This window comes from Mixophyes fleayi, chromosome 10 (genome assembly GCF_038048845.1).
Source record: "Mixophyes fleayi isolate aMixFle1 chromosome 10, aMixFle1.hap1, whole genome shotgun sequence".
Taxonomy (NCBI): Eukaryota; Metazoa; Chordata; class Amphibia; order Anura; family Limnodynastidae; genus Mixophyes; species Mixophyes fleayi.
In genome coordinates this window covers 78,089,603-78,102,856 of record NC_134411.1, presented here as the reverse complement: position 1 = coordinate 78,102,856, position 13,254 = coordinate 78,089,603, and the positions used below count along the sequence as shown (strand labels likewise).

Below are 13,254 nucleotides of genomic sequence, written 5' to 3'. Positions count from 1 at the left end.
GATACAGATAGCATGCAATTAAATCTCTCTCAAATATCCTGTGGTTGCCACTCAGGGAGATAAAGACCAGCTAGTTTGTGCCCAAACTGGCTTACAGAAAAGGTTTCCCCAATGTCTCCCTGCAATATCTCTGCCCATTCTGATCTCTGCCATACCCAATTGGATCATCATTGCTCTCCCCTCCTTCCCTGTACCCACCATGTCTCACCTGTTGGACTCGCCATTCTGTCCTCCTGGATGATAACTGAAGCATATCAACTCAGTGCCTCAAGCGGTGGTAATCGTTTTCACGATTACCACTAATCCGACATCGAAAAGCTCTACAAAGAAAATCAGAATTACTGAAAAACCATTGGAAAATAAACAGACTTACCTTGAAGCCGACGCTGGAGATCTCCGATTGGATCACCATGCTGATAGCAAGGTATTCCGATTGGACAAGTGTTCGGCACTGCAGCTTGATGTCATCATGACCTCTGTCAATAGAAATTTAAAGCAGCAATGTCGGGTTAAGTGTTTAAACACTTAACCTTAGGGGTCCCCACATTGCCGCTTTAAATTTCTATTGACAGACGTCGCGATGAAGTCAAGCTGCAGTGCCGAACACTTGTCCAATTGGAATAACTTGTTGTCAGCATGGTGATCCAAACGGGGATCTCCAGCGTTGGCTTCAAGGTAAGTCTGTTTATTTTCCAATCGGTTTGCCAGAAATTCTGATTTTATTTGTAGGGCTTGTTGATGTTGGATTTTACCTCATCGATCAAGCGTACCCAACCGCCTCAAGCTATAGCCTGGCCCAAAGTCCGACCCCTAAAAAAAGCTGAAAAGCCCCTTCACAAAATTACTATGATTGTCTTTAAGGATAAAAAAAGTGGGGCTTTCCAGGTACACCACTATGGCCCCTATTTATTAATAAGAAAAGATAAGAGATTTTTTTATCGCCGATTAATGCAGCAATAGAAAATCATTTATTTGCACAATTTCCAAATAAAATATCGCCAGAGCAATATGGGCAATACTGGCTGTCGGTGGTCAGAGTAGTCTTCACCAGCCAGTCTTGGTGGATCTGCGCATACATTACCCGACTTTCCGGCTCACGCACACACAATGAAACTAAAAAAATTTTTTAGAAACCATAAAAATATTGTAAAGAACCAATTTAAATGAATGGGCCAGTTGACAAACATGCTTTATTAAAATAATAAAGCATTTTATTCTTTCTTCCAGAGGTAGCAGCAGTCAGAAGTTGGAGGATATTGGTAGCGACATAGGAAGATATCTCGTATGACGTCCTATGTATAGCCTGAGATGGCTATAGCAAAATGAGGATTGCGGCAGTACATATAACACCTCAATCCTTGTTATAGAGGCTTCCCCATTCTATGTATGATAAAGCCGGAATATCTTCGACAGCCAGAGATAGGGCTTTTCTCTAATTAATAAATAGACACCTGTTGGGTGCAGACAGCCTAATCGCTGCATTCAACTCAGCCAAGTCTGCTCTATCTTTACACAAGTCCATCAGATCTAATCTTTCATTGCAATAATTTTTCTCCTGTTGATCTAAACAATTAAAAAACACTCAGTAATGCCTATAGAGATTTGACCTCAATGGGAAAGAGATGAAAAAGAGGAACATATCATTTGCAAACTATCATGTGGATTCTGGACATTGTCATTTCATTTGGGTCCTTAGACAATTTGCCTTAACTCTCAATAGTTTCACACCGCATTGTACATCATATCTGTATAAAATAACCAAATAGAAATTATTATGCTGTATTTGCACCAATGCTCAGGCCCGGCGCTCCCATTAGGCAAGGTTAGGCACTTGCCTAGGGCGCCGGGCTCTGGAGGGCGCCACAGAATGGTAAATTACATTAAAACTGTGCGGCGACCGCTGACCATACCTGTCACGGCCGCCGCACAGCATTCAGATGCACGGGGAGGGGGGAAGAGGCGCCGATTTTTGCGGGGGGGGGGCGCCGATTTTGTAAAAATGCCTAGGGCACCATGGACCCTAGCACCGGCCCTGCCAATGCTTATATACTTATAGTGTGTAAATAAAAATCATTCAAACACAACACTGAAAAAAAATACTAAAAACAATGATATTCAATGTGAGCAGAATAATTTCCTCTCCCAGAGAGAGTCCCTGGCACAAATCAGCGAGGAAAGTCCCTGACATGGGCTGGAGCGGAGAGTCACTAAGACCAGTCTGCAAAAACCATCCTGCACATTTAAACCTTGGATTATATTTACTAAACTGCGGGTTTGAAAAACTGGAGATGCAGCCTATAGCGATCAATCAGATTCTAGTTATCATCTATTTAGTATATTCTACAAAATGACAGCTAGAATCTGATTGGTTGCTATAGGCAGCATCTCCAGTTTTTCAAACCCGCAGTTTAGCAAATATGCCCCTTTGTCTTTAAGCCATTAGGGAACAGTTTAGACAGTTTGTAACAGTGTCATAACTAGACATTTTAGTGCCCAGGGCGAGACAGGGCACCGGCGCCCCCCATCTAAGTGGGAGTGATATTTGCCAACCTAATGTGGGGGTGTGGCCAACCTAATGTGGGGGTGTGGCTAGCACTTTACTGAAATAATTCTGTTACATGTCTGCGGACCCCAAACATGACCACAAAAGCATGGAGGAGAAGAAGAAGCTCCTCTGTAAGGTAAGGTACAAGGGGTCTCAAATGCGGGGGGGGGGGGGGGGGGGGGAAGAGGGAAGAGAGAGAGAGAGACCCCTGCAAGTAGTCAATGTACAGTAAGGACGTGCCAAGCTCCAGCGCATGCGGCAATGTTCGATTTGAGCTCTGGGCATCTCTCAGGTACGTGTTTATCTGTCGTATCTCTTGCACCAGATACAGATACAGGTCAGGTGTACGTTTAGATTACTAGTAATGATGGTTGTGTATGCTGGAACATGTGTTTGCAATCAGTTAAATACATTTTATGTACATTAAACATTAATAACATCTGAATAAGTATATTTTTATGGAAGAAGAAAAAAAATCCCTTTTTATTTTTCTATGTTTTGTCATTAATGACTATATTATTAACAGGTGACATTAACAGAATTGTTTTTCTTTCTGTGCGTTTTGTTGAGACTTTATATTGCACATATGTATTGGACATATCCTATAGTGCATTGTCTGTTAGAGCAGAGTGGACCAAGACATTCATCACCAGACGTATGTGCCTTAATGAATTATGAATTAGACCCTCTAGTTTTAAGGCCTCTTATTCATTAAAATATTAGGGGCTTATATATTAGGGACTGTAGCCAGGTGGCGGGGCAATGGGGAATATTAGCATCCATAGATGCAAATGCTAAAGGTCTATTAATCGATCTTATGTTGTCCAAGGAATTTTATGAATATTCATGCTGTCCTTTCATTAAGAGATCAATAACAGGGGAAGAACTTATTGCACCCAATTTGACTTTACCCTTATGGCAGCATTGATTGAATAGTTTGTCAGATGACTGCTCAGCCACAAAATGCTTAGTGTGGCAAAATTCACAAATACTGTTCATGGGACCACAGTTATGAGCATTAATATTTGTTTCATCAAAGATACCGACATCAAGAATGGCGTGGCATCTTGTTCTCTGGCATTGATGTGATGTTACCTTTGTCCTGTTCGGACTTCGATTGTTTTCTCTGTGACGGGCAATTTGCTGAGGAGTCATATTTGCATGGCGATGATTATCATGTTTGCGTTCTCTTTGATCATCAGTCATAGATTGTCATCGGGCTTTATCCCGCTCCACCCTTCGTCTTTTTGCTGCTTCTTGCTGTGCAGTTAATCCCACAGCAGACATTTGCCTTTTAGGTGGCATCGCAGTTATACTTTGTTGCTTAAATTAATTAGTATATTCCTATTAATTTAGCACTAAGTGCAAATTAAACAAATGGATAGAAAATCGAGTCAATTTGGAATAGCAAAGGTTGTTATAAATGGTAACTGCCACAAAAAACGAAATAAACCAAACAAAATTAGTCCAAGAAATTAGGAAAATCTAACCAGTAGGAATAGTCAAGTACACAAAAGAGTCATTTGCGAACATTTTACCAAATTTGTTTGTGTGTTTATTTATAAAGGTGAGGAGCAGTGTTGGACTTATATATATATATATATATATATATATATATATATAGATAATGGTTGGGGCTGGTTGCAGGGAGGGAGGCCCAATTTAGGTGACTGTTCCAATTAGTCAGGATTTGGTCCGACTGCAAGGACAGTTGCACGAAGCCTGCCAGGGAGTCATCTGAAGTTTCCTCTCCCCATAGGATAGAACGGTTAACTCCAACTTCAGATGGTGTTAACTGTTGGTGTCAAGCTGCAAATTTCGGAGCTTGATAAATAGGACGTTTTCACAGTCCATATAGACATCTATGGGGACTGCATATGTTATTGAAGGTGCTGGGACAACAGCAGATACCTCCGATCCTCTAATAATAAATAAGCACCGTTCTTTAAAATGTTGCAATCCTCCAAAAACTTCTATATTCAGAGGGCATTTATCTGGAAAGAAATTCCTTCAGCGGTTCATATATAAGACTCTTAATTATGAAACCTAAGTAAGGTCTAACATTAACATAACAGAGTCTGTGACAAAAGATGAGATTCTTCACCCTTCTTTCTCCCCCATCCCCAGTGAGTAGAGATGGGCGGGTCCGGTTCTCCGAGAACCGAACCCACCCGAACTTTGGGTATCCGAGTACCGAGCTGAGCAGCTCGGTACTCTCCCGCCCATTCCGAATCCAAATCGAGGCCGAACGTCATTGTGACGTCGTCGGATCTCGGGGCTCGGTTCTCGCGATACTTCAACTTTATAAATACACGCCTCCACAGCAATCCATCGCCATTTGACAGAGGGAGAGAGCAGGGTGTAGTCATAGGCTAATTAGAGCAGGGACAGAGAATACAATATTGTTCTTGCAATTGCTCTAACCAAAATCGCTAGTGCAGAGAGGAGGATAGAGGTTTATTATTTTTTCTTCATATTTGGCACTCCCCAGCGCTTTTGGGGTGTCCCCCATAATTGTGCATTAATATTTCTGGCTGTCAAAAGTCATATCTGTCAGCAGTATCTACTAAATAATTTTTAGCACTCCTCAGTGCTTTTGGGGTGTCCTCCCTAATTGTGCATTAATATTTCTGGCTGTCAAAAGTCATATCTGTCAGCAGTATCTACTAAATAATTTTTAGCACTCCTCAGTGCTTTTGGGGTGTCCTCCCTAATTGTGCATTAATATTTCTGGCTGTCAAAAGTCATATCTGTCAGCAGTATCTACTAAATAATTTTTAGCACTCCTCAGTGCTTTTGGGGTGTCCTCCCTAATTGTGCATTAATATTTCTGGCTGTCAAAAGTCATATCTGTCAGCAGTATCTACTAAATAATTTTTAGCACTCCCCAGTGGTTTGCGCTCAGAATGGATTCAAAGCAGTCCACATATGATCAGAATGAGCAACCAGGTTCTGTCACCAGTCCTGATGTTAGTGTTCCCAGTACGTCATCTGGCCAAGGCGATGTCAAACAACAGAGTGTTTTCAAATTAGTGCAAAAAACAAAAACCAAAAAAAAAATTTACTGTATTGAAGCGAAAAAGAAGTGTAACTGAGCAAAAGTTAAGTGACGATAAAAAAAAAAAATTGCAAACATGCCATTCTACATAGGCAGTGGCAAAGAGAGAATGAGGCCTTCACCTTTGGCTATTAGTGGCAGATCCCAAAAAGTTACCCAGCCTACAATTGGTGCACAACTACTGTTACGCGTCAAAGCCGAGCTGCAAGATAACAGTGAGGCATTACAGGAGAATATTTGCTCTGATTCACAAATGACAACAATCCCTGTGGAGAGTCCATCCAACAGGGGGATGTCTAATCGTGAGCATTCTGCTGATGTGTGCCTTAATAGCCCGAGTGTAGCCGGTGATACCCAAATTGAGGATGCCACTTTGGAATTAGAAGAGGATGAGGGGGAGATTTGTGTAGGCGACGAGGGCGCTAATGAGGATGTTGATGAGGATGAGGTTGTTTGTGTAAGTCCTGCACCAGTGGCAGCAGTTCTGGCACGTGACAAGAAAAAGGCCATTGTCATGCCTGGGCATAAAACAAAAAAATCCACTTCTTATGTGTGGAATTATTTCTACCCAAATCCAGACAACAATTGTATAGCCATTTGTAGTGTATGTGAAGCCACAGTCAGTCGAGGGAGGGACCTTAACCATCTTGGAACCTCGTCTATGTTACGCCATTTAACGAGAGTTCATGGCAAAGTGTTGGGAAAAGCTGAAAGTTCTTCCCAAAAGAATACAAGCACTCCCTCATCAGCTAAGACCCTCCGCTCACCGACATACAGACGGCTACAAAATACACCCACCACACCATCCTCCTCAATATCCTCAGTAGCGCTCGGAGTTAGCCCGGCATCCCACTTAAGGCTGGATGACTCCGGCACTATTATTGATTCCTCTGAAGAAAGCGTTAGTCCTGCTGCTGCTGTTGCTGCTGCTGGGGGTGAATCGTCATCCCAGAGGCAGGTTAATAAAATGAGCAGTCCTACATTTCAGCAATTAACTGTGAAACAATCATTTGCGAGGGGAAGCAAATATGACAGCAGTCACCCAGTCGCCAAGCGAATCACAGACGCCATGGCTGCAATGTTAGTGTTAGATCTGCGTCCAATCTCCACAATAAACGCAGCTGGTTTTTCACAGTTAATTGAGGTTTTGTGTCCGCGTTACAGAATTCCATCGCGACACCATTTCTCCCGTAAAGCTATTCCACAACTATACCAAAAAGTGTGTAAAAATGTAGAGATTGCGCTGAAAAATGCCATTCTGCCCACTGTTCACTTAACCACAGATATGTGGACAAGTGGAAGTGGCCAAACCAAAGACTATATGACTGTGACAGCCCACTGGGTTGGTCATTCACCTTCACCAGCAGGAACAGCAGCAGCATGTACACCACTACGTAACATTTGTCACAGGCAGGCCACTCTTTGTATCACCGGCTTCACTAACAGGCATACGGCTGACAATTTGTTACGCAAACTGAGAGATGTGATTGATGCATGGCTTATACCACTCGGACTCTCCCCAGGGTATGTCATTTCAGATAACGCCAACAATATAGTGCGAGCATTACAGCTGGGTGATTTCCAACATATTCCCTGTTTTGCTCACACCATCAACTTGGTGGTGCAGAGCTTCCTACGAAATAACCGCGAGGTGCAGGAGATGCTTTCGGTGGCCCGTAAAATTTCAGGCCATTTCAGGCATTCAGCCACAGCATGTAGGAGATTACAGCAGCTCCAAGAGCAGTTTAACTTGCCCTGCCACCAACTTAAGCAAGAGGTGGTAACTCGGTGGAATTCCACCCTGTACATGCTTCAGAGGATGGAGGAACAGCGCAAAGCCATCCAAGCATATTGCACAAGTCATGACATTGGGAAAGGAGGGGGGATGTATTTCACTCTTGCACAGTGGGGAATCCTTTCAGTGCTGTGCAAGGTGCTGAAACCATTTGAAGTTGTGACATGTGAGGTCAGTGCAGACTCTGCTAGTTTGAGCCAAGTCATTCCTTTAATTAGACTATTGGAAAAGCAGCTTGAGAAAATAAGGAGGAGCTGAAAAAAAGCAATTCAGCAAAGTATGTTGGCCTTGTCGATCAAGTACTTAATTCGCTTCACAATGATCCTCGAGTTATTAAGATCTTGAACTCGGATCAGTATGTTTTGGCCACTGTGCTTGATCCAAGGTTTTTAACCTACATTGAGTCTTTACTTGTAAATGAGCGAGATGTGAACTTTTGCAAGGAGCTATTGCTCAGCAAGTTGGCCGCTGAACTGGGCCTCGGCTTGACGACGTGTCCTCCTTCACTTTCTCAAGCTGTTGCTCGTAAAAAATTAAATTTCCAAAAAAGAAGCAGGGAAGACACAGGGGGCAGACCAGAACAATTTAACATCTGGGCTGGTTTGAAGGATTTTTCAAAAAAATGTGTCACTTTGCCCATAACTCCATCCAATATGAGTATAAACATGCAAAGGATGGTGGAGGATTACTTTCAAGAGGTAGTTGATATGGAAATGTCAGACAGTCCCTTTCCTTACTGGGAAGAAAAGCAGGCCATTTGGAAACCCATGTACAAACTTGCTTTGCAATACCTAAGCTGCCCACCCTCCAGTGTGTACTCTGAACGAGTGTTCAGCACAGCAGGGAACTTAGTCAGTGATCGCTGTAAAAGGTTACTTCCCAAAAATGTGGAGAAAATGATGTTTATAAAAATGAACTACATCTTCCACGAGGAAGGCCTTCACCATCCAAGACATCCAAACACTGACTTTTCTCTAATGGCGGATTCAAGCGGCGATGAATTGATAGTCTGTGATGATGACGTACACACTGATGAGGGTGAGGATTAAGCTGAAGATGATGCCGATAACATCTTTTTAAAACTTTCTATGTAAGTGTAGGGTGCAATCTACCCCCAAAGAGGAAAGGGACTTGTGGCATTTCCATATCACATACCATCTTGAAAGGCTGCTGTTAGGGCAATTTATCCTTAAGGGTAGGTTGTCATAGACAGAGTGACCCTAAACTGGCTTTGTCCATTTTTCATAATATTGTACAGTCTATAATGGCTGAATTTTTGGGTATTTTATACAAGTGGAGGGGGGCCTAGAGAGACAGAAACCAAACTGGCTTTTTCCATGTCAATTAATATTGTACAGTCTATAATGGCTGAATTTTTTGGTATTTTATACAAGTGGAGGGGGGCCTTGAGAGACAGAAACCAAACTGGCTTTTTCCATTTCTTTACATATTTAACTATAAGTGTAGGGTGTAATATACATTCAAAGACGATGGCTGCATTGCCAATATGCATAGATGGAGAGGAAGACAATCTGTTTTGTGTGTAGAATAGGCCTACCAACGAAGAATTAAACTGTTTTTTTGGATGATTTATTACCTCAACAATTAGATTACTTGTCTCTAAAACAGTTGGAGCACTAAATTGGGTTATTTTAGGCCCAAAAACATGGATTTTCCAAAAAAATAGCAAAACAAAACCAAACAAAACCAAAACCATAACCAAAACACGCAATGGCGGTTTTGCAAAACCAAAACCAAAACCAAAACACGACGGTAATCCAGATCCAAAACCGAATCCAAAACCAAAACACGGGGGTCAGTGACCATCTCTACCAGTGAGTAAAGCAAGTAGTCTACATCTAAGGGGTAATTTAATCAAGCTGCAGGTTTGAAAAAGTGGAGATGTTGCCTATAGCAACCAATCAGATTCTAGTTATTTATTTAGTACCTTCTACAAAATGACAGCTAGAATCTGATTGGTTTCCATAGGCAACATCTCCACTTTTTCAAACCCGCAGCTTGATAAATTTATCCCCAAGATGTTAATATATGGGAAATTGTACACCCTATGATTAAGCTGCACTGATGATGTTCAATTGTTATTTTTTTTTTACAAACAGCATAACATACTTTCACTGCCTTTTGTTCATATTAACCTCATACCGAATTTATCATGTTGTAACCAGTTGTTACTAAGCAAGGGCTACTTTCACACACAGTTTGACAGACATAAAACCTAAAGTTTTTTATTCCTTCTTTTTTTAAGCAATTTTCAAAATTAATTTATGTTACAATATGTTTGGTTTAGAAACATTTATTGGGACTACAATTATGCATGTTGTTTTAACTTCTATTTTTTACACTAAAACTTTACTTTTTCAAACTATTATTTTCTTTATGACGTTACACAAGTATATCATGCTGTGATTTGTGTTGATATGGTATAGCGTAGATATAATGAAGGTCAAGGCAGATATAGTGAACAAAAGAGTACTCTTTTTCACTAGATCGAGCTTATCTGGTTTCACTTCTGCGGGTGTCTGTCATTACTATTATTTTTTTATCATGTGTAAGCAACTTTTTTAAGTATCAGATGAAGATTTGGCAGTGTATCTCCCAAATGGTGAGATCAGTTTCTAGGGGCCTGATTCATTAAGGATCTTAACTTGAGAAACTTCTTATTTCAGTCTCCTGGACAAAACCATGTTACAATGCAAGGGGTGCAAATTAGCATTCTGTTTTGCACATAAGTTAAATACTGACTGTTTTTCATGTAGCACACACATATCAACTTTAAATTTCAGTGTACAAATAAGCTATCAAGTATACATGAAAAAACAGGCAGTATTTAACTTATGTGCAAAACAGAATACTAATTTGCACCCCTTGCATTGTAACATGGTTTTGTCCAGGAGACTGAAATAAGAAGTTTCTCAAGTTAAGATCCTTAATGAATCAGGCCCTAGAAGAGAACAGATCATTCTGTGTTACCCTTATCCAATCCATGAAAGTTGCAACAATGGTAAAATGGCTCCTAATAGCAATAATGTTCACAATTTGTATGGAAAGGTTTATATGTATGTTATAAATGTATGTTATATTATGGTGGCATTGGACTGTATATGGTGGGTACTCGGCTGTATGTGTTTGGCATGGGGCTGTTATGCTGGCATAGGGCTGTAAATTGTGGGTATATGACTGTTAGGCACATAACTGTAAATGATGGGGCTTTAGGACTTAATTCAATTGTAGTGGGCAAGTGGCTGGTATGATGGTAATCAAACAGTAAGTGGTGAGCATTGGGATTGTATATGATGGACGTGGGGCACTGGGTCTGTTGTTGGTGGTGTGTGTATCATCATTGACACAAGCAGCCTTTTTCCCTTAAGGCTAGAGGGGCTTAAATGTACTCGGTTGACCCCAGGTCTTGTGCATAACTGAGATATGTTTATGGCACATATCACCCTACAGGGGAGTGAAAGAGAGGAAAGGATCCCAATTACTAAGTTTAGTGACCAGTGTTCAATAGCTGACTGGTCAACGCCAAATCAGTTCACCAAACAAGCCAGGACTTTCAGAGTCAGGAGGGTAGTTATGCAAAGTTAATCAATCAGAACTGGAAGGAAGTCAGACAAGCCAGGTTCAGTACACAGAAGGCCGGAATATATAAGCAGGACATTGGATTACAAGCACAACATTGTGGCAAGGTTCAGTATCACAGAGGTAAATTTTCTATAGGAAGGGAATTAGGCCTGTACATGCTGATTTGGATGCATCAGCATTGCTGGTTGCTGTATTGTTTTTATTATAGCGTGGATGCATGCGCATTACTAATCTTGACATATCTCTAATAGTATGGCCTCAAAACTGGACATGGCCATGTGACCTGTGAGCTTGTGCCCAGCTAGCAAAGCTGGAGGACCCTAGTGACCACAGAAGATCCAGTGGCGGATCCAGGGGGGGGGGGGGTGATAGGGGCGATCGCCCCCCCCTAGCAGACACTTGCTGCCGACGGCTGCACACTGTGCAGGTCCGTCCAGCCGTGACAGGCAGCTACAGTGTGCTGCCCGGCTGCTCTGATTGTGTTTACAATCAGAGCAGCCGGGCAGCACACTGTCCCTGCCTGTCACGGCTGGACGGACCTGCACATAGTGTGCAGCCGTCGGCAGCCTAAGATTTTAGAAAGGGGCGGGGCCTAAATCGCCCCCCCTAAATCGCCCCGGGTACAGTACTTTTCTAGATCTGCCCCTGAGAAGATCAGATTATATCATGGAGCGCAATGTGTATATGAGAGAGAATTTGGGAGCACGACAGCCTGCCACCCCAGGCATGGATTTCGACACCAACCCTTTGTTTTAAATAAACATATACTCTGTATTTCTATATCGTGCTCATTACAAGAATAACATTCCGAACTGTTCATGTCAGAGAGGTGGTAACTGGATATATTACTGTAATACCCCGCGTGGTGTTATTTAGAGTAATACGTTGAAATTGCACCAGAGAGGTAAGGAGATTTATCTAGAGATTTAAAATGACACAAGTGTATTCTTAACTTACTTCCTTTTATTAATAAGAACTACTCTGTTATTTTTAAACATTATCTTATCAATTTGACACTATTTACAACTGACAAACTTTTACATTTACCATACTAATAACGCTAATAATTTATTGGAATTCTATGTTTATGGATGTTTCTGCCAGAGCAAATTATTAATCTTCACATACACATATATATATATATATATATATATATATATATATATATAATTACCTAACATTAATACATAACTTAACACGATTAAGAGATTAATTTCTCAACAGAACTTTAAGGGGGGTATTCAATTGTTTCTTTTAACGCGCTAAAACAAAAAAAAACGAGCGCTCGAAAAAAACTTCATATTATACGGTAATTTTGCGGGCGTAAACAGTTAATACGGTACTTACTCGCTGCCAGCGGGCTGAATTTCAGCTCGCTGCTCAGGGAGCTGCGAGATGAAATTTAGCGAGTAATTACCGTATTAACGGTAATATTTTTAGAGCGCTCGTTTTTTTTTTGTTTTGGCGCGTTAAAAGAAACAATTGAATACCCCCCTAAGACCTACATTATATATTTCAATATTTATTTGTAGAAGTGGTGCACGTGGTTGGGGCCCATAAATTACTTTTTCACGCCAAATATTAAGTATTACACAGTCTCTCTTGTGTGTACTCAAAGACCTCTCTATTTTCTCTCCTCTCACACTGTCCTCAGTACGTAGCTCAGTCTCTGTTTAGTGTGATTTCACAGATCTTTCTACTGCTTATTTGTTTTCAGCACTTTCCTTTTTACTCACACCTCTCTTGTGCTCACTTCTTCTCTTCTCTTCTTACACTTTCTTCACTTTTAATCTGCTTATATAGCACTTTGTCCGGTTCTCATCCTGTCCCTATATTTCTCTCTCAGTCTATCCAGACACAGGGATCTCTCTCAGCGGTCCTGAGTATCGCACTCCTCTCGCTCTGTCACCCCCGGCAACCACCAACCACTCCCAACTGTCACCCCCGGCAACTACCAACCACTCCCCACTGTCACCCCCGGCAACCACCAACCACTACCAACTGTCACTTCTCTCTCAGGAATTCTTTTTTTTTTTTTTTTTTTAATCTTTATAAACACTTATAACAATTAACAAATTACATTAACAAATTAAAAACATAGATACACCTCAGGGTACTCAGGTTTTGGGGTATCACATTACTATAAAAATGCTACATTAATACTATCCCAGTTGAATGTGAAAAAAAATTTAAAGCTACTTTTTAGCTATACACTAGTACAGAACTTTCATTATCTGCTGCCTCCGGTTAATA

The 13,254-nt window shown here is 41.2% G+C and overlaps 1 protein-coding gene across 1 annotated transcript in view; it reads left to right on the top strand.

The window, feature by feature from the left end:
* LOC142104326 (cytochrome P450 2J4-like) overlaps positions 1–13,254 on the top strand; it is a 258,403-nt gene that overhangs the window by 25,129 nt on the left and 220,020 nt on the right. The window lies entirely within an intron of this gene.